The sequence below is a fragment of the Empidonax traillii genome, unplaced genomic scaffold (assembly GCF_003031625.1).
Source record: "Empidonax traillii isolate 1590-97213 ecotype Southwest subspecies unplaced genomic scaffold, ASM303162v1 scaffold171:size1303362, whole genome shotgun sequence".
NCBI classification, from domain to species: Eukaryota; Metazoa; Chordata; class Aves; order Passeriformes; family Tyrannidae; genus Empidonax; species Empidonax traillii.
In genome coordinates, this window is record NW_020955364.1 from 452,101 (window position 1) to 473,577 (window position 21,477).

At 39.4% G+C, this 21,477-nt stretch overlaps 1 protein-coding gene across 5 annotated transcripts in view; it reads left to right on the forward strand.

Moving 5' to 3' along the window:
- The window catches only part of ADD3 (adducin 3), a 100,002-nt gene that overhangs the window by 40,945 nt on the left and 37,580 nt on the right, over window positions 1-21,477 (forward strand). Inside the window, exon 1 of one of the 5 annotated variants that reach the window (XM_027885733.1) lies at window positions 12,253-12,345. The exons of the other annotated variants lie outside the window; for them this stretch is intronic. The gene's annotated coding sequence lies outside the window, so the exon portion shown is untranslated. Of the gene's footprint in view, window positions 1-12,252; window positions 12,346-21,477 lie in introns of those variants that run through there. 5 annotated transcript variants of the gene reach the window in all.

The window sequence follows — 21,477 nt, forward strand, 5'->3', positions numbered from 1 at the left end:
AACCCCCCCCAAACAAAAACCAACCAACCAAAAAACCCACAAACAAAACAAAACAAAAAAAGGAGATCCTATTCAACATTCCTGCAGTTGTTGCCTTTCTCCTGGGAAGAAACCACTTGCTTTGTGTGTAGCTCCTGTTCTTTGATACATGTGTGAAAGAGCTGGGGGGCTCATTGATTGCATTTTTAATTATTATTTTAAAAACACCATAATTTTCAGTATAGATTGCTGTTACAAAATAGAACCTGGCTGTCTGTAACATCAGCATCAAGCTAATGATTGTCTTGGCTCAAAAGAGCCAAACCCGAAGTTTCTCTGGTATAATCAGGCTAAGCCTGAGCACTTGCATTGCTTGTCTCACTGTGATGGAAAGCTGGAGTAGCTTAGTAGTTGAGGATGAGGGAGTTTTATAATTAAAACAGAAAAGCCCTACCCTTCATAGTTTTTGAAGGTGTTATTTTAAGTATGTTAAAATGTTATTATTGCTCCTTTTTTTTTTATTCTTTTCCTTTTTTTTTTTTTTTTTTTTTTTGGCGGGGAGGTGTTTGTTTGTTTTATTTCCCATGAGTGCCTGGAAAGGGTTGAAGAGTGTTGGATTGGTCTTTGCTGTTTTCCCTTTCCGATGCCTCTCTCATGGAAACAGTTTGCTGGCAGCAAAGTTTCTCTATCTCATTCTCTGTCAAATTCCTTAGTCCTAGAGATAAAGGAGTTTCATGAGAGGCAGGAAGAGGAGGAGGACAGCATTCATGTCAAGTCTCTGATTGCAGCAGGGGCAGAGGAGCTTGGTGGGCACCTCCAGGATGAGGAATTGTAGGGAGTGTGTGTTGCCAAGCATGGGAGAGAAGCACTGGAGCTCTGGGGTTCACCAAACAAACAATCGCCCCTTTCCAGTTGATGCAAGCAGGCTGTTAAAAGTTAGGAGTACAGATTGTGTTACCAAATCCTGTTAATTACGAATTAATGAAGGACAGCTCTACAGAGAGGGGTTGGTGTAATTATTCAGTTGCTTGTGACATGGTAATCAGATTTTTAGATCTTCTTATGTGATGCTGGAATTCAAGCTGAAAATAATATTCAAAATTGCAGACTGGCATATTTAAAATGATTCAGCTTCTAACTACAAAAAACAGATCTAGCTTAAAATTAATTTTTTTTCCAAAAGGTAAACTCATTATATTTTGCTAACATTATAGCTATTAATGAAGTGGGTTTAAATGTGTCACCCTATCTCTATCCCATTGTACTTATTTTTTTAATTGCTCCTTAGCTTAGGAATAAGTCTCTCCCTGATGGCTTAAAAACGCTGAAACTGTGAGCATGAAAAAAAAAAAAAGTTGATAGATGCTTATTATGTCTTTACCATGGAGATTGTTGGATTTTTATCTGGTATGACTTTATTCATAAGCTGAGTAGAGTGAATGAGGAATATGTTTTTTAAAATTGGATTTTTTTCTGAAGTGGTTATAAGCCATAAAACTCTCCCACTCAATAACTATTTTATAATTGTAACAACAGCCTGTGTCTTTAGGATTTTTCCCCCCTTCACTCATTGAGCTATATTCAGAAATTACAAGGTCCTTAGCAAATATTGATATTTATAAAGTCAGTTTAGTTCAGCTTTTTATTTCCCCTCTGCTGAAGTTGGATTTACTTAACAGTTCAGTTGTAGTACCATACCATGAAGATTTTCTCTGTCTGCTAATGACCTGTGACTCTTCATAGAAAAGACTCTGTTAAATGTGGAACTAGTTTCAAGACTCAGCTTTGTTGTGTACCTTGCTGGATCAGGTTAAAACAGTGTCAGCCTAGTTCTTCGCAGCTGATGCTCCTCTTAATTCTGCTTCTTCTGAAGGGCTTATCCTGTTAACTGAGACTTGCCAACACTCCAGTCTCTGCTGGTTATCAGCTTGGGGTGCCAGGAAGTGTGATTTGTGTTGTGTCATCTCTAGGCTGAGGAGAGACTTGGTTGAAAGGGGGATGGGGTAAAACAATGACTAACAAAGCATGAAAGTCTGATTTCTTTATGCTCTGCATTCAGGAAGGTCAACACTTGCTGTTACTGCCCAGTGTCTACCCCTTAACGTAGAGGTACAGAGGGTTTCATGTCAAGTGGTTCAGTTTGAAGCTTGTCTATACAAGTAATTGGAGTAACCTGTTATTCTCTTAATTTTAAATTCAATTTATTCACATTTTTGGATTAACAGTAGTGCAGCTACACAAATCAGTGAGTGAACCGCTGAATTAGATATGTTTATTCACCATTTATGCTGGACATACATTGTAACTTTAGATTGAGTTAATTCTTCTAATAAGCTAAAGCTGTCAACCCCCCAAATATTACAATTTAACAGCAACAAAACAAGTCCATATGGTTGCATTCCATGTGCAGTCTTTGAATGGGTGTACCTTAAAAAAGAAAAACCAGTTAAGAGACGCATGGTATTATGAAATATTATAACTCACAAGAATCCCAGTCCTGGTTATAGTACATTGAACAAGTCACCCTGATGTTTGGAGGAGCAACCTGCTACCATGAAGGAGGTAATTTTGTGAGTGTTTCCAAAGCCTGCTGATACCACTCTCAAGCTTGTAGAAGTCAGTGACTTCAAAAAGCATCAGTGTTGCTTTAGGTGCACTGACATCCAGAGTCTGGAATAGCAAAGCTGTTCTTACCTGGCTCCCAGTAATATATTTGTATGGTTAAAGTTCAGTGGTCACATCTGAACTGGTGAACTGGACCCTGCAATTCTCCTGCCAGCCTCCTGCCTTTGCTAGTCATAAAAATGAGAATGCCTGTTATAAGGAAGTTGAAGCCTGCAGGTAGTAAATTGTCTCTTTAAAGAGAATTAGAAGTTGGATAAAATATATACCCATCTATCAAAGACTTCAAACTTTTTGTGGTTGCTACTTTTTATTTTTAGGAGGTAAGGAGGGTTTCAAAGCAGATTTTAGGAATCTCTTAGCAACAAGGAACCATCTCTCAAAAGTTGAAGTTTCCTCTGAAGAAAATAGAAAGGGGGAAAAAAATACCCTCTCACAAATTAAATTTTAAAGTATAATAAGTCTGGCCAAAAGATATTCTGAGAAACAATTTGCTAAAGATACCAGGGCCTACAATAAATCATTTAAATTGAATCATTTCAAGTATATCAGAAATGGATATTCTGCCAGACAGACTGGAGAGCTGGTAGATGCCTGAAGTGTAAAAGAAATACAAGACAAAGATAAGCCACAGAACAAAAGCTAATTAATTGACTTTCCTGAGAGATTTTAATGCAGGAACTTCATTTTGTAGGTAATATTTTGAGAATTGGTCTGAAATTGAAATGTTGGTAGAAAAGACTTCTAGAACATTAAAAAAAAAAAATGTAGCAAATTGCCAGGCGTAGATAACATTTGTCCAAGAGATCTTATAGTAACTGCCTGTGACAGTACTGATCTGGCAACTGTGATCTGTTACTTGAGACAGCTGTGAGATCAGAGGCAGGAAAATAAGTGAACATAATTTCAATATATTAAAAGCATTCCAGAAATAGTCAGGGTACCACGGACCAGCAGGTCTGTACAGGCAAGTTGGTGTGTTTCAGTAGGAACAAAGACCGCAGAATTGATAAACACGTGGGCAAATACAATTTATCTCATTATTTGAGGAAAGTATTTGTGCATTTCAAATAGATGACCTTTAGCCTTAGGGTGGGACATGCAGTTATTTAGCTCTCTTCTTTCCCCTCTTCTTCAGCTTGCAGAATTGAACTTGTTGTTGGTATCAAAAGCAAAAAAACCCATGAATTTGTTCTGTAATCATATAACTTTGTGGAAAAGATACTTACTTAACAGCCAGAAACAGTAACCACACTGTAACTTTGTGTTAAATTAGATGTATGTCAATAAATAACTGGATAAGAAATAATAATAATTAGTAGTAGTAGTAATAAATATAAATAATAAGTATTTAATAGTGGACTGAAATTAAGTGTCTGGCATCAAGCACACTAAATGACCTGTATGTAGTCAAAATGTATGACTGCTGACATCATACGTTAATTTAGATGTGAATGTTTGTTCAGTTTCGGTCAAGTTCTGGCCACAAGATTTGAGTGAAGCTTGGTTTGTGGTGAGTGTGGCGTGGACATTAACTAGATTCCTATGAAATCTGCCAAATCTGAATTTTCTCCTGTCTTCATACGTGGTCAGCACATGTGAAACTGGATGTGCATGACTCTTTTTTTTACATTGCTAATATCTTCTTGGTAAGAAGATACAAAATAAATAGGGTAAGGTGTCATCTTGGCGTCAGATCCTGGGCTTCAGGAAAAAAGGATTCTTTGAACTTATAGTACCTTCAAGCTGTTCTATGGGTACAGCCTCTGTAAGGTGTCTAACTTTGCATGTAGACTGAATACAGTTTTTTTTCTCTCCTACTTGTCATCCTAAGCAGAAAGAACTTGCATTTCACCAACTGTGTAGAAAGTTACTGATGATCTGTGGATGTCTGAAGAGTAACTGTGGGGGAAAACCCCACCTTAGTACTGATTTGTGTAGAACATTTAATACCTTAGGATGGTGAAATAGCTTTCAAGTGAAAGAGGTTTACTAGACCAGCCAAAAGGCCTTCACCTGCATCTGTACATCAGCTGGTACATCAGCTGGTACATCAGCTATGTGCCAGTTTCGTACCAAAGAATTACAAAATGAGTGAAGATTTTCTTTGACAAAACCTGTTCTTCAGGCTTCAGGAATACACAGATAAACTTATGCTATTCTCTTTAAGGCATAAATCACCAAGTTTGCACCGTTGTTAGTTTGCACATGTTGTGTCATATGGAAGAAAGCATATGTTTGTAGGTGGGTACTGATAAGCTTGTATGGTTTAGAGAAGCATTCAAAAATCTTTTCATCGTCACTGTAACTTAGTGCTGCATGTTTGTCGTGAATCATGCTAATTAAGACCTAGATCATCTACCTGTCATAAGGATGGGAGCTTAATTTAGCTTTTACCAAACACATTTTAGTGCAGTACATTCAATACATTTCTCTGCAATAAACTCTTTATTGCCATGAGTATAGCAAGGTGCTTAGAGTGGGCTGATGAATGCAAGGGGTTTGTTGTTGCTTTAACCCAACTTTCACCGTGATTTCTAGTATAAAGGAGTACTTTGTTTATTTACATGTCATGCTAACATGAAATGTAAAGACTCTAGTACGATGCTGATGTCCAGAAATGTAAGTTGTGTAATGCATTTTCTAACTTTTTGGCTCATTTTTCTTGCTTGACAGCAATAATAAAATACAGAAGACAACCTTGGAGATGTACATTAGCTTCAAGCACTTAGTGAGAGTGGGAGAGAAAGCATTATTACTGTATTAAAAATCTTTTATGGAACTTGTTAAACACTATTTTCTATTAAACTTGGTTGCTTTGTTCACCCCGTGGGTCAACATTTTCCTAATCAAGTACATTTTTATTTTGATCACAAACTCAATAAAATTTGTCTGCTACATTTCCCCCATTCCTCGTTCCTTCACTTTTTCTCCTTCATTATCCCCTAGATGTTGACATTTTATTTTTTCATATTTTTTAAGGAATTGGTCATATATTTTCACTTAACGATTGTTATGTTAGCAGCTCCTGCACATGGTATTCCAAAAGCTTGTTTGTGCCTGGTGACAGTTTCTCACAGCATATTTTAGTCTACACTCACACCATTGCCAAATCTTGGTTTTTACTTGGCACCATGAGGTTCTCATTTTATACTGTGTTGTATCCCAGTGCCACGGAATCAGTCTGTAGTATGTGTTGTTGACTTGGGCAACATAAAATACTCCTTTGCCTCTGGTTAGCAGGATGCATAGAAAAGTGTACTACCCATTGTGCATGTGAATTTCAAGAATTTAAAGAGAAGGCTTTATTTTTAAATCTGCCATTTACAATTTTTCCCCCCTTAGTTATCAATATAATTCGGTGGTCTCTTCGTACAGGTTTTCTCTGTCTTGCCTGTACCTTGTTATTGTTTTAGAGCAGCACACGTCTTGCATTACTTGAGGTGTCTGCAATATGGATGTCTACTTGCGGATCATGTGCCTCTGCTGGAATCACTGTAAGCCTGTGGTGCAGGCAGTGAAGTCTAGAATATTACTCACTTCATCCTAGAGAGAGAGCTTAATTAGACAGTGAATTCAAATGTTATCTAAATTACCTAAATTATCTAATTATCTAAAGTTAGGCAAAAAAAAAAAAATTGTACTTCAGGACCTAATGAATTCACAAATACAAATGTTGAACAAGAAGGTGTTAAGTTTCAGTAGTTCATACATAATATGGATGATAAATGAAAACTGTTACTTTAGGAGTTAGGAATTTTCCTTTCAGACTGGGAACTTTCAGACATTGAGCAACTTTGTTCCTGATTCAGGTTTTGGAGAGAGAAAAACATAAGTCATCCCAAGTGACTCACAAATTATTTAACCATAAAGTATGAACTCCTCTTGCAAGTTCAGATGGTGCTGTTTGTCCTTAACCATTATGTAATATAAGCATTTCTAGGCATTTCAGGGATTATTCCGTCACATGTGATATGTGTCCGTGTTCAGCATAAGTTAAGCAACTTCCTTGTGTTGTGGCTGGATGTGAAAACAGGGACTTTCTAAGTCCCTTTTGCATTTTTTTGTTTGAAATTCTTTGCTGTGTAGCAAATCTGAGAAGTGTGTGCCACTTAGACTCACATGGGGAAGTAGTGAGGCTTATTTTGGAATATAGTGGTATAAAGGCTTGGAGTCCTCTCTGCATCTGAATTTTAGCCTCAGTCACTGAAATTTATCTCCAGATTGAAGCGTCATGCCTAAATTTAAATGGTAAATCCTTAAGAGCAGAATAATTATGGTATTTATTTCTGGGACATATCTTCCATGTTTTTAAGCAATACATAGATCCTTGATAGGGTTGCTGCACAAGAAAGAATTTTACTCTGGAGAAGTAGCAAACAGAGAAGAGACTAGTCAATGAAGAGTTGAGTTTAGTTAACAGTTGTCATGTGTACATGTGTACACTTGCATAATTTCTGTTTGTAGTGCTCAGCTGAGTTTTACTGATGCAGTGAAATTTACTCTGTTACTGCTTTTAACATCTATCAGTATTTTCACAGCCTTCTACCAAAATATTGCTGAAAACTGAGCCTGACGAAAAAATTTTGGAATTAATAACTAATACCAATTCTACTAAGTATGGGTGGGGTGAGAGTAATTTCTGAACTATGCAGGTTTTTTTAAGGCGTCGACAGCACTGTCACTATTCCCTACTTTACTGAAATATCTTCCATTTTGGGTTAGGCCTACTAAAGCCTTTAATCCTTCTTTTAGTTTAAAAACCTCTCTGTTCTGCTGTTTAAGAAAAATTTTGCCTTGTGTTGTCCAGTATTTAGGATAAGTAATATAATAGTTTGTATTTGCAGCACTTCATGTGAAAAGAACTAACAGTCTTGGAGAGGTGGTGTGTACCTTGAAGGTGCTGGTGTTGCTCAGCACAGTGTGATGGGTTGATCAACTACAAAAACTTTCTGTGCATCTTTCTAGTATGTGAGAAAGTCAGGTTTTACCGTGGCAGACAATAAACAGTGTAAGAAATCATCCCCCAATGGATTTGCTCAGTGTTAAACAGATAAAAGCGAAATTGTGGGAAGAATGATGAGTGCTGTTCTTGCTTTCAAGGAGCAGTGGAACTGTTCATGCAACAATATAGTGAGATTGCTTGCAGTCAAAATTGTGCTGTGCTTCTCATTTAACAAAATTGTGCTGCTTCTGTTTACCCATTATTGAGTCATTGGTTCCAAGGGAGAAAAAAAGACACGGTATTTTAAGCCATTTGTACAAATTCATACTTTCCAGTCAACCACAGGATTTGGATTTACTTTCCTTGGGAAACTGTAAATTGCTGAAAGTCCTCTGCTTTTGTATTTTCTGAGTGATAACACTGCCTGCTTTTATAGCTGTTGTGGAGATGATACCAATCTTCCAGAGGCACAGCTTTACATTTTAGAGATTCTTTTTTAAAAAAGTAACGTTTAAATACTTCATCAATCTTGTTTGATAGAAGGGTGTTGTTCCCACATTTTTTTCATAACTGTATGGACACAATATCACAGTCTTATTCTGTAGAATGTTTTTCCTTCCACAGACTTGTAGTTTGAGCATACTCAGTTTATTCAGCAAAATACACAAGCTGGTACTTCAGTGTGTCTCTTTGTAAAGGGATTAGCTCTGTGATAGTTACTTTTTACCTCGGGTACTGGAATTGAAAGTTGCCAAGTGAAAATATTTTCCAGTGGTGTCATTCTTCCCAATACCTGTGCAGTTTGAGATGATTGAGTGGTCCAGGTAATGCAAAGGTGACCTGCTGCTACTAAAGATCAAAGAAGTCAAAGGAGCTCTTTTTAATCGGTGGCTGAAGAAAAAGCCACTAGTAATATATGTTAGAGTCTTGCTTTGCCCAGCAAAAATGAACCCTAGGGATAGTTTGGAAATTTTAAATGGGGGTAGGATTGGGTAAAGGGAGGAAAAAAAATGTTATTTTTTGTTTTTTTAAAAATATTATAGGAAAAAAACACCTGTTCATGTAACCTGGTGAGTTTATTTAAGTGGGATGAAATTTCCAGGTGCTCAGCAGGGTGGGGCTTGTTGATGTTACTGATAGCATCCTCCTTTTATATATTCCATGCCTTTCCTGAAATCCCAAGGGTGGCATAAGGCAATTCCATTCACAGGAAAGAAAGGGCTGAAATCCGCCTCAAGTTCTGGAGGGATGCAATAATTACCAATAAGTAGTAATTACTTACCAAAAAGGCTTACTCTGGCATAGATGAAGCCACGTCTTTACAGCAACTTTGTTGGGAAAGCACGATCCCAAGTGTGAGTGAGAGCTTTTGTAAAGTGCCCCCAGATCTACCTGTCTGACATCAGCCAGCGTAAAAACCACCCTGGCAGAGCTGATATGGACACAGGGGCTTGTTAGGCCATCCCACCTTGTCTCTGCCGGTACGACAGTCGTGTCTGTCCTGCAAGCTGAGCCTGGCTTTGCTGGCAGCTCCCTGTCCTCCCCCTCTGCCGCCCTCTCCCCCAGATAACTTTATCCTCATATCACAGATACTCAGCGCTCCAGTCTGGATTTCATTTCTTCTTCCTCAGCTCCCTGTGATCTCGCGCGCATTCCTGACGCGTTACCAACAGCCCACGGCTCTGAAAGTGCCGGATCAGCTTTCAGTGGCAAAAGCTCGGAGGGGAAACAGGCCGGTTCCTCCATGAGCAAACAGCTGGGCAGTTGTGGATGGAATTAATTGCTGATATACACTGGCTGTGTTTTTCTTCTCTTGTCATTTCCTTTGCAGCTGTGAAAGGCAAGTTTTTTAGGCTTTGAAAACAGCACAGACCTTCTCAGTGGCAGTGATGTAAAAGCGCTGAAATATATATGCAATTAGGATTTGCATACGAAATAAAACCTCTCCTAAGCTGTAACAACCAGCAATGTTGACCTTGATATTAAAATTCTAAGTGCACCTTCCCAAAGTAATTTCTAACTTTGGATTTCTGGCTTGAAATAAAAAAAAAATCTCTTTGGGGAGGTTTTTTATTTCTGAATGCAATAGTCATTGTTTTCTGAAAATAGGAGCCCGAAGTTGAGTGTTGAAAGCAAGCTGTTAAGAAAATGGTTGTCTTCTATCTACAGTCTTGGAGCTATTACACAAAATGGACTGAGGCTGCTTTAGCCAAATGTGGGACAGTCAAGTTGCTGAAAGTCATGTTCCAGGCCAGCAGTTATGGGAAATTTATCACGGGGTTGGAAAATACATATGTTATCAACAGGGCTGCCTGTCTGCCTCGAGGCTTCACCCAGCCCTAACAATGCAAAAACAAACCACCCATCACAAATCAAAAAATGCTGTCAGAAGTAGGTTCTGAGCACTAAAGCTGTCAGATGCTGCAGCTTGTTGGGTTTAGTTGTAAAATCAGTGGAAAAATGTGTGGTACCTGTTGTTGAAGAAAATACTTTGTGGGCTACCACCCTCTAAGTCCCACAGATATTTTTTCCCTTGTTTATTAAACTGTTTTAAATGTTTTGCAGAATTGTTAGCCCTCCCCTTCCAGCAGGCTTATGCTGCCATGCAGTTTACTCAGGGGAAGATCTATAAGCTCTTTTGTCAAAATAATTACAACTCTCCCAGGTATTTCACTAGTACACAGTATTTACATGATATGTAGAATGGATTCTTTAAACAAATGCTAGAAAAAGGTTTGGTTGTTTTAAGACCTGGTCCTAGGAACTAAATAAATGAAGTTGTACAAATATGCTGAAAATGTTCCCACCAGCTTGTGTTGTGCAACGCCTTGTTACCACAAGACGAGTATTTCAAAGGTCCCACTGAAACCAGGGCCATTCTTTGTGGTAAATACTGTGCAGGGTGAGGAAGGGTTGACAGACCAAAATCTTAATAAATAAATAAAAATTACACAACCCTTGGAAGGAGCCAGAGTTTCAGTCACAGCACCCACATCAGCCAAACTCTTGCAGAGACTGCTGCAGAGATCTGTGGGACTGTACTTGCAGCCAGTACAAAGTAGTGCATCCTGGTTTTTCAGTCCTCCCATGCAAGGGATTTCCGCTGCGACCTTGCGTCTGTCACAGCTAACAGCACACAAGGGGACACCAAACTGAGTCTGGCTCACGTGGTATGCAGGAAGTCCAGCTGTAGTAATTCAATTGTAAATCTGAGCCAGAGAGTCAGTGTATTGGAATCGTGGCTGTTACTTCAAAGAATGAAGGCTTCCCCTTTGAAAGCCTTCTAGTTTTTATAGCTATATAAAAGTTAACTGTTACGTAAGTTGTGTGTTACACATATGCATATATGTCTGTATTTGTATGTTTTGATAAAAGATGCGTGTATTATATGTATTGATAAATATGCATGTATCATAGGCACCCTGTCCCAAATCTGTCAGACTAAGTACTTTTTTGGCAGGTAACAAACAGAAGCTATGGAAACAATTAAAATTCCTGTGCAATGCTGGATTACTTATTTGTTTGGAAGAGTGGGTGGTGTTATAGGGAGGGGAAAAAAGGCAGATATGTGCTTCAAAACCAAAACGTAAAAGCATTCTGGAGTGGTTTTGCCAGAAGGTCTTCTTGTCTATTTGTGTTTTGACAGAAAGGTCTGAGTATCAGGAATACAGTTCTGGGGTTTGTACTCTGGTGTATCTTATTAGTAAATATTTAAGAAATTACAGAGCTGTGGTTGCTTTTGTGGCCACTAACCAACTGTGTTCGTTTCAAAGCACTAAACAGTGTGTGAGAACAGTGCTCTTAACTGCCCTGCATTGCAAGAAGTTGTTAAAAGTTAGAAAGTGGTTGTTCTCTGCTCTACCTTCACTTTAATCCAGTGCCTATCTGACTGAGGGATTAAGAGAGACGAAAAAAACAGCCAGTTTTAAAGAACTCATATAGTAGCAGGGCAGTTTAATTTTATCCAGCAGTGAATATCTTGATCCAGAGTCTGCACTGCATTTTTTAGGTTACGTGACAGGTTGGTGGCATGATTTGCTTTGCAAACCTGTAAATGAGTTCATGTTTGTGAATCTTTCAACTGTGGTTTCTTCCTCCACCCTTTTCTCATGAATAAACTTGAAAAATATTTAGGACAAGATTTCTCTGGACTCACCACATCTGATGATATCTTTTTCAACTGTGGTCTTTGTATATGTGTACTTCTAAAACAATTGGGAGGTGTGGTGCAATGTGCTTCCTTGGAGGGAGGAAAGATTACTAATCTGTTAGTAAAGATTACTGATTCTGTGAGAAGAGTCAACCCCACAAAATGCTGAAACTAACATTGTAAGCTGGGAGGAGTCTGTGGCTTTGGTTCTAAACTCCCTTTGGGTTTTGCTAGTGACTTGGAGCAGACAAGATTTTAATCTTGTTGACAACCACATATATCAATATAGTAATAAGTTCAGTGTCCTAATCAACCACCTGACTTGCTACATGAAGAAACTTTATGCAGTTATTTCAGATTGTTCTGTATGTGACTTACAAGTTGTAGTTGACTAATGAAACAGGATCTGGCAGTACTAAAGCTCGAGACATCGTTGAGCGAACTTGGTGTAAGAGTGGGTTCATTCAATAAAAAATAAAAGGAGCATTTAAAGAGCCTTTTATTCCTGTCATAAAGATGCTTTGTGCTATTGCAGTTGTGTATTTGACAGAAGGGTTGGGGATGGATGCTGCAGAAAATTGTCTTGTATTTTGAGTGTCTTCTGTTTAGGACCTGCGTGATTTCTGTCTTCAGGGTCATGACATGGCTGGTGAGTTACAATTTCTGTATTTGAATGAAGTTTTCTCCTGTACTTAGAGTCTACGTATCCATAAATCAGTTACTGCTTTAACATGGGTTGTTCTGCATATTATGGGGTGGTTAGAATTTTTTTTTATTTTTATTTTATTTTTATTTTTTTAGGAAATGTAATCTGATTTTACTTCTGCTTGAGTCCAGAACATCAGCCTCATTAGGACTGGGCTCGGAGTTTTGAGTATATATTGGCAGCTAAATTGTGCACAACCACATGGGGCACAGGGCTGATTCTGCTGTGGTGCAGTACTGTGGTTTTCTGTACTGACCTTTGAGGTTTTAATTTTAAGTCTGTGAAATAAAATAAATCAAATACGTTTGGTTTTATTTTGTGGTTGAGTTTGGCTTTGGGGTTTTGTTGTTGTTGGTTTGGGTGGTTTGTTTTTTTTTTTTTTAAAGCTGAGTACAAATAGGTATCTTGGTTTAGTTTGTAAGATTCGTTTTAACACATGGTTCTAAAACACAGCACATACTGGTCACACAGTTACAGCAGTCCTTCCACTGTAGTTTTTCATCTCTGCTTATTGTGTCAGAGTAGTTCAACTTCCGGGAATATGTGTGATTAGTAGCAGACTAGATATTCTCCTGTATAAGTCATTGCAGTGTGATAGATAATGGAGAAGTCTGTTCTCATTTAAAGTATAGCAGAGTGCATAAGGCAGCTTTCATTAATGTATACTGTAATAGCACTGAATGTCTTGGATTATGTCAGAGAGATTCTTATGATAAACGTGACCAACAATTTTTAACTTGTCCATAAAATTTAATTTTCTAATGTCCAAAACCACCCCACTCCCACCTCCCCCTCCTCCTCCCCTCAAAAAACCAAACCAAACCAAACCAAAAAAAAACCAAACCAACAAAACCAAGGCAAAGCACTCAAGTACTTTTAAAATACATAAACTTACAAACTTGAACTGGGGAGAAAAGATGAAGAAAAAGCTTCTAACTTTCAGTAGATTAATCATACTTTCAACATCTGGAACTAAGGTTTTTCTTAAGCACAGTTTTGAGATATGCAGTATTAATCCCAAAGCTTTGTGAGGGCGTGCAGAGCTAAGCCTAGGAGGCAGGTACTCAGTTCTGGCATTAGTTTTTTGCATTGTTTCCACATTCTGGCACTCCATTTCATTTCCTCGCCTCACTGAGCACTGAAAGGGACATAAATTGACATAACTAGAATTTTGTGACTGGGGCAAGGGAAGCAGCCTGAAAGATAAACTTTAACCTGTCATCCTGTCAACAAATTTGCATTGTTACAGAAGTAAGAATTTATATACCATGGAGTCAAGAATAGTATGTAGGGACAATGCATTAAGATAAAGAAAGTGCATATCTGAAGTTATTTTTCAGCCTAAAAATAGGATCCAGACTTCCCACTACCTGATTTGCTGTTCCATAAAAAAAATTTGCTTTTCCATTTTTTTTGTATAAAAAAGTTCTGAGTACTTTCGCTGGTGTAAAGCAAGGAATTCCAAACTATGGCACAAGTTGAACAGCTTAATGGAAAAATAGTGAAAGAATTTGTCCTGTCACTGTAGTTTGGAGACTGCTGACTTCTCTTAGCAGTCTATACCGTGTCTTCAGCGTGCCACAGTTCAGTTATGCAACCTTGGGAAATTTCTCTCCCACTGAATTCTCTCTTCTTTTATTAAGGCTAATGGGAGTCATGTGTTCATGTCAGTGGGAAAGCAGAACCTTACAAATCTTTCTGGTAGATTTGGTGGAAACAGAGCTCACGTTCGTTATTGCTGTGTTCTGGGCAGTTGGATGTCTCATTAGCGGGACGTTAATGATGTTCAGTGAACTTCATTACTGGACAAGATGATGTGGTGAAAATATAAAATAAGTGACTTCTCAGTCTTATAATTTCCTGTGTTGTTGGATTAACTTTTGCCTGTTGTGCCCTTTCTCCCATCCCAGTACTTAAACATTAATACCTGTAACCTGGTGGATGTGATGCTGGAGGTGCTTCAGCCCTGCTGTCGTGGTCTCTCTGCCCTGAGCCTGTGCCATGGCTCCCTTCTCCTTGAACATTTGCTGCAGCTCAGTAGCAACCATTAGGTTTTCAATCCTTCTGCAGTTCAAGGCAGGGAGCAGATCATAAACATCTATCAGGTAGCAGCCAGATTTTAGGCTTGAGAATGTCGGTGTAGTATCTCCGTAGTGACAGCCACGCTCAAAGGGAGCAAGCGTGGGTTTGCACGGATCCGCGGGAAGGGCCTGCGGGCGATGATAGGAAGAGCCACACCGCTGCTTCCCTGAGCAGATGCTCCTGCAAAAACCGCCTGCTAACAAAAACAAACCCTCCATCTCCCCACCGAGCCGCAGGACAGGCTGGCCCTGACGTGAGGCCGAGCCCTTGGCTGACGGTGGGAATTCGCTTGTCCTCGGAAAACGCTGCCTCTCGTTTTATCTCGCCGAGGCAACGGCGGAACAATGGGTTATTAGAGCGTTGGAACAACGCAGGCTTTGAGTGACCCCCGTGTTACTGTGTTGGGCAGGCGAGGCTAAAAGAGGAGAGATTGGCTGCCCTCAGAGTTAATTTGGCAGCCAGCGGGTGGGGGCCTGGGCTGATGGGTGGGTGTGAGGTGAGGGTGGCCATGAGAGAGCACATAGGGCTTCCCCTCAGGGCTGCCCCTGGGAGAGAAGTAAACATAGAAACAGAGAGCTGGCAGAGCTGAAAGCCTTTGGTTTGGTTTTTATTTCTGGTACAAAATCTGTTTTCCTTCGTTCTTCAGCTTTTATGGCAAAACTGTTACATTGCTGATTTCTGTCACTATGACTCCAAGGGGCTGGAAATGGCTGAATTGCAGGTCAAATGTCAGTCACAAACAGAAAGGTGCTGGCCTCCCCAGTTCTACATAGAATGGCACAAGCAGGCTGTCACATCCATGCACAGTCCACAGACCTGATTTGGTCTTGATTGTAGCCTTTGGAGATGTCATCCTTCCTGAGACCATGTGCATCTGTAAGTAATTAGATAAATTATGCCATTGATACCTCAGAAATTAGAGTCACAGAATCACAGAATGTTCTGACTTGGAAGGGACCCACAAGGATCATTGAGTCCAGCTCTTAGCCCTCTGAAGGACACCGCAAGAATCTCAACATGTTGTGTTTTCCAGACATTTCTTGAACTCAGTCAGGCTTGGTCCTGTAACCACTTCCCTGGGGAAGCTGTTCTGGTGTCCAACCACCATCAGAGTGAAGAACTTTTTTCTAATATCTAATGTGCTGTACTAAGAATTTGTTTTTTCAGAGGAATAAGGGTGCAGGGAAATGTTTTAATCTATGAACAAGGTATGTTCCAGCTGTGGGCCATTAGTCTTAAGGGTACATTTTAATTAGAAGGACTCATGTTTCAGTGCTGGTAAAGTATGTAGAGCTTCAGAGTGGACATGCATTCTGGGGAAGTTCAGAAGGGATGCAACACTCAGATGTTTGCCAGTAGCTCCTGTTTTGTAAAGCAGAAACCATTTTCTTAGTCTCTCAGCTTTCACTTGCACACATACCCTTAACAACAAAAAAAGAAACTAGCCTTCCTGATGATACATCGGTCTGGCTTGGGTAGAATTTTCCTGCCTCCCTTGCTGAAGGGGGAGCCCATCGAGTGAGTTGTTGTTGGTCTTTCTATGATGAGAATTAATAAGGTGATGGAACTTCCCTTATCTTCTGGACTGGTGTACCTGTTGTATGATGAGTTTGTAAATGTATGTACGTTTTTTAAATCTGTTTTTCTCTAAACACATAATAAGGATTGTGGCATCCCCTTCCTGGGTAGTTATCTACTCAATATGCAAATGTATTCCCCAATGTCCTGACTGGAAGCCTGCTGGAAGCCTCCCAGTCAGTCCTCACTGTGCAGTTCCTGGGTTGCATCTGACAGTCCAGAACCAGAGACTTTGCCAGCAGTCTGATGGGGGCAGAAAGGACTGTCCATGAGGGAAGAAATAAAATGGGCTACCCATGAGGGAAGAAACATTTCAAAGTTATGATGTGCACCTTTTTTTATTTAATAATTTTTTTTCCACATCAGTTGAGGAAAAACAAGCGATGGCAGCAGCTGTGCCATGTGAGCGAGTGTGTCATGAGCCTGCTGGGCAAGGCATAGTGAAGGGCATTATTCCACTGGGAGGTTGGCACTGGCCATGGCCCTCCAGAGTTGCCACAAAGGATTTTCTGTTCGACATCTAATGCAACAAGCACATTCATATGTTTGCAGAGGGTTTCCATGGAAACCGTGTAAACTGTGATGCTAGCAGACAGAGCCAAAGGTTATACTATTGTAGAGGCCCTTTTGTGTTCTCTTTAAGTGTTTCAGAGCAGCTATATTTCTTAACTGATACTTTGAGCCTATGAAACAATTTGTTCAGATTTTTGGTTTAATTTTCTTTTTCCTCTTCCTTCCCCCTGCCCCCCCCTCCTTGTCTAAGCTTTTGTCGTGGTTGTACTGAGGAGGCCAGATGAGCTGCAAGAATAACAATGAAAATGTGTTTTTCATTTTAATTTTTTTTTACATAGGATCACTTGAATATCATTATTTGAATTGATTTATCTTTCTGTTAGTGATTATGATGCAATTGGAAATGGAAAAACGGGGCACAAAATCAACCTCTTCTGGCCCTACTAGTACAATTCTCAGTTTTGTTTTGTGCTTTTATTGTCAGGTAGAACTAACTCAGGTCGTTGCTCTCTGGCACTTGGGAAATTTTGAATGCTCAGAAGTATGAACCTATGCTGTTTGTAGACACTACTTTTAATACTGGCTAGCCTTTAGAATGCTTTGAGAGTTCATGCAGTTTTTAAATTTCAATTTCCAGACGTACCTCTTGCTTTGTTCATGTTTCAGGAAGTACTCCCACCATGGGCACAAATGCTACTTATTAAGAAGAAAGAGAAGTATTGACTCTTCTGTAGAATTATCTGAGTTTCCATTTGAGTGTCCATGTTTGCAGAATTGTGCTTGTTCACAAGTTCAGCTTAATTATCATGGGAGGTTATTTCAAATGGCTGAACTCATGTCTGGGCTCATGCTGCAGGTCAGAGAGAGGTCCAGGTACCTGCTTGTTGTTCACCTGCTGCTCTATGAAAATGAGACCTTACCTGATCACACTATGCATATATTCATTTCTGCCACTTAACTTTTGAACCTGTTGGTAACTTTGAGCCAAACTTGGTACAAAGGTGAAAACGTAATTCATCTGTGCATTACAAAAGTTGATGTCTGGTTAGAAGACAAAGATGTAGGATTTCGATGCTGAGGTTCAGCAGAGGTGCAAGTTGCTCATTTCATCTGATCATAGGGCAGTGACTAAAGAACAAGTCCAGGCTAAGTGTACATAATCAATTGAACTTGTGATCAAGTTTGCAGATTTGAGACAATTTAAATTCTCAGTTTTAAAGAATAAAACATGCTTTGCTGCAAGAAGTGCAAAAACCTCTTAGGTGTGTAAGATATTCCCATCTAATATAGACAAGTAACATTGTCTTTTTGTTGTGATTCTGAATTGTGTTTCCAAACTTGTGAAAGTGCTGTCACAATTATAAAAAAGCACTTAGTAATTACTTTTTGTGGATATCCCACACAAGGATGAAACAGCCAACTTGGAGCACTTACTGTTGTGGGCAATAGTTTCTAATACAGGATGAAAAGGTGGAATGTGCTGTTAGCTCAGCATAGCTGCTGATTTACTTTTGGACAGCTAGGCATGACCATGACCTGCTGCACCACTCCAGGAGGGGCCAGGGAGGGATGGATTTGTTTGTTTACTTATTTCTCATGTTTTGTTATTTAGATATCAGATGTATCATTACTAAAAGCTTTTTATGCAGTGCCTCAGGAATGTGACAGTTAAAAATAACTTAAAAAAAAAAATAAACCCTCCGTGTTAGTCTTGTAGAAACCACAAGTCTTCTAGCCCAATATCACGTGATTGCAAACAACACATTGGATATGGCATGAAAATGAGCACAGGATAGATGTAATGAAAACCTTTCTTCAGGTTTCATGGAGCATAATTGTATAATCGCACTCTGTGAGGGACGGGGCTTGTTTGCCAGGTAGGAGTGTTTTTCATTTTGAATTCCAGTTTTCTGAGTTTGAAGCCAGAAGTCGCAAGTCTGTTCATACAGCACAAAACTTTGTATGCTTTTCATCACTTCATCCTGACTGCTTTGCAGTCGAAACTCTGATCAGTTTTGAAAATTTGTCACAGAGAGAGAACACAATACTGATGAGGCAGGCTGAAATCAAAATTCCTTAGCAATTTGCCAGGCAATTAAAAAGAACAAAATGAAAAACCCGTAGCAACCCACAAGTGGCATCTGACATGCTTGTTTCAATGCACTCTGGAAGCATCACTCAATAATTGAGATTGAAAAAAATTGAAATCCAGCTATCTCCCTGCCCAAAATAATGCCATAAATTAGCAAGTTAGAGCAATGCATCTTGAAGGGGAAAAGAAAAAAATCTAAATACTACCCAACTCTAAAAGCAGCACCCACTCTAACACTTCCAGAAACCTTTGAGATCAGACTCCTGAGACCAGATTAGTCCTGCAGATTCCTTTTTTCCTCTCTGGATTAAGAAGTGAGTTCCAAAAAAAGATGTGGTTCCTCCGCATCCCCACTGTGGTTAATCCAGAGCTCCGGCTGCCCTGGCTCGGTGTTGTCCTCCACAGCATTCCAGCATGACTGTGAGAGCTGTCATGAATGAACCTTTGGCAAGCATCTAATCACCTATTAATCAGCACTTTATTAATCAAGTTTTGTGGTATTTTTTTGGCATGTTCTTGCATTATTGTGGAGATCTTTAATGCTTAGAACAATGTTAGGTTTTTACAGAGGTTTAAAAAAACTCCACAAAATACCCAATACATAAGTGAAAAAAATAACTGAAAGACCTAGAAAATATGTTACTTACCTTCACTCCTCAAACAGATGTGATCTGCCTGGCCTCAAACATTTTTTGTATCATCAGTAATTATGATGTGAACTGAAATTCCGCTTACCCAGGATGGTTTCTGTGTGTTATTCAAATGTTTGAAAATAAATACCACCATAGCTCATAAAGCAATGTAATTTTTACAGTTGTTAATGGATTTTTAAATTTGTTGCTTTTAAATCATAATGTTATAGTTGAGAGAAAAATTTGCCCCCACATCTCTCTGCGCTCAGGCTCTGAACTCCAGGCCATGGGTAACATGTCTGATACTTGCATTCGATATAAATATAAACAAGTTGAAATGCAAACAAACAAATAGCATTTTCAGGCCCAGTTTACAAATGAGCTTTGGAAATTCAAATAAAACAACTCTCATGTTTTTAGTTTTATCTAGGAGACAGATCCATCTAATATATCTGTTGGCTTCAGAATGTTCTCGGAATTACAAACAAAAACCAGTAGAAGTCAAAACTGGAAGAATTGTTTGGGAAAGGACTTGAGGAGGAGTCGTTCCTGCTGCATGTGTGACTGATCAAAGGCTGTATGTGCCTTCAGAATTATAACTGAGGTCTTTGCAACTGGGATTCTGAGCCACTGGTGCTGCAGCTCGTTCAAGTCCATGGTTTGAGAAGAAACCAGGAACAAGCTTTTCTTCATTTGTGTGCCAGTGCAGTCGTATGAAGTGTCTTCTGAAGCAGTCTTTGGTGGATGGTGTTTGTGCTGCCTTGGCTGCCAGGAAGTTCTGTTCTCCTTTTTGTATGTGAAAATACACTTCATGAACTGCTTAGGACAAACAAGAGGGTGAATCCCTAGGACAAGTGTACAGTGTCAGCTGGTTTTGCATTCTAGAAACAACCTTCACAGATGTTTGCAAGTCCCCAGGATTTTGCATAGCATGCCAGGATTCATCCGTGGTCTGGCGATACCAGAGTTGTTTGCTGTGGAGTGTCTTTTATTTTATCCAAGTGCTTATGAGTAATGACGGAGAAGGAGAATTATGGGATAACAGTAGATAATTGCTTGCTTGCACTAGAAAATAATAGTAACCTAATTATGAAATATTTCTGTATTCTGCTTTTCACTTTTAAAATACTACTCTCACTACTGTGCCTGATGCTGACTCACCATACCCCACAGTGTGCGTCTTACCAAAGCTTTTGTTAGTAAATCTTCAGCACTTGTTCAGGGATGTGCTGGCTACTGCTCTGGGCACGTCTGCTCCCTCTGTTCAGTGCTGTGGTTAAGTCCAAAATAACCCTCTGCCTTCAGACAGTCTTGCTTGAAATTCAGTGGAGTAACTTTCCATTCCTGAAGGTGTAGAAGACCTTTGGCTCTCGGAATTCAATTTGCTTTTCTAATACCACGAGCAAAAGGTGGCAGAGACAAGAAGCAGGTCAAATTCAGGCCAAGTCAGCTGAGATTGATGTACATAATTATATAGGTTAAGCACTGAAAGCAAATGAAATTTTTTGTATTTACTAGTTAGGTAATTGGTTGGGGTTTTTTTCTTTTAATTACTTTCCAGCAAGCTGAAGACAATATTAGCCATGTGACTATACACAGAAAAAGTGTTTCTGCACCACCATAAATCCCAGGGATTTCCCTGGAAAGGGTAATTAAAGCAACATGCTTTGAACACAGCTGATAAAGTAGCTGCCTTTTGAACTTTGAGTGAGGGCAGCCAGACCCTTGTGGCTCTTCTCTGCTCCACACTTTCCCCTGCCCTTCTTGCCCAGCTTATTTTTAACCCTGATCCCTTTGTGTAACCAGTGTAGACTCAAGCTTCACGGAGAGGTGTGCTAGCACAGCTAGGGGGGAATAGTGTTTTGAGAGGTGGGGAGCTGAAATATGAGTTGGGAGGGGCAGGATCGCCTTGAGTCATTCAGGAAAACATGAAAAACTGAAGCATAAGGTGTGTTTAACTTAAGTCCTCTGAAGATAATAATTTTGTAGGCATTAGGGATGCCCCCATAACCTAAATCAAATTCTGCATGTTTGTTGACTTTTCATGTTATGTTCTGACATTCATGAACGTTCCTGTTTGTAAATGGACCAAGGAGGGGGAAAATTTTTCCATATATTGAGGCAAATTAAGTCTGATAATGGGGAAAAAAAGCAAGATCCTTTGGAGTCTTGAATAGG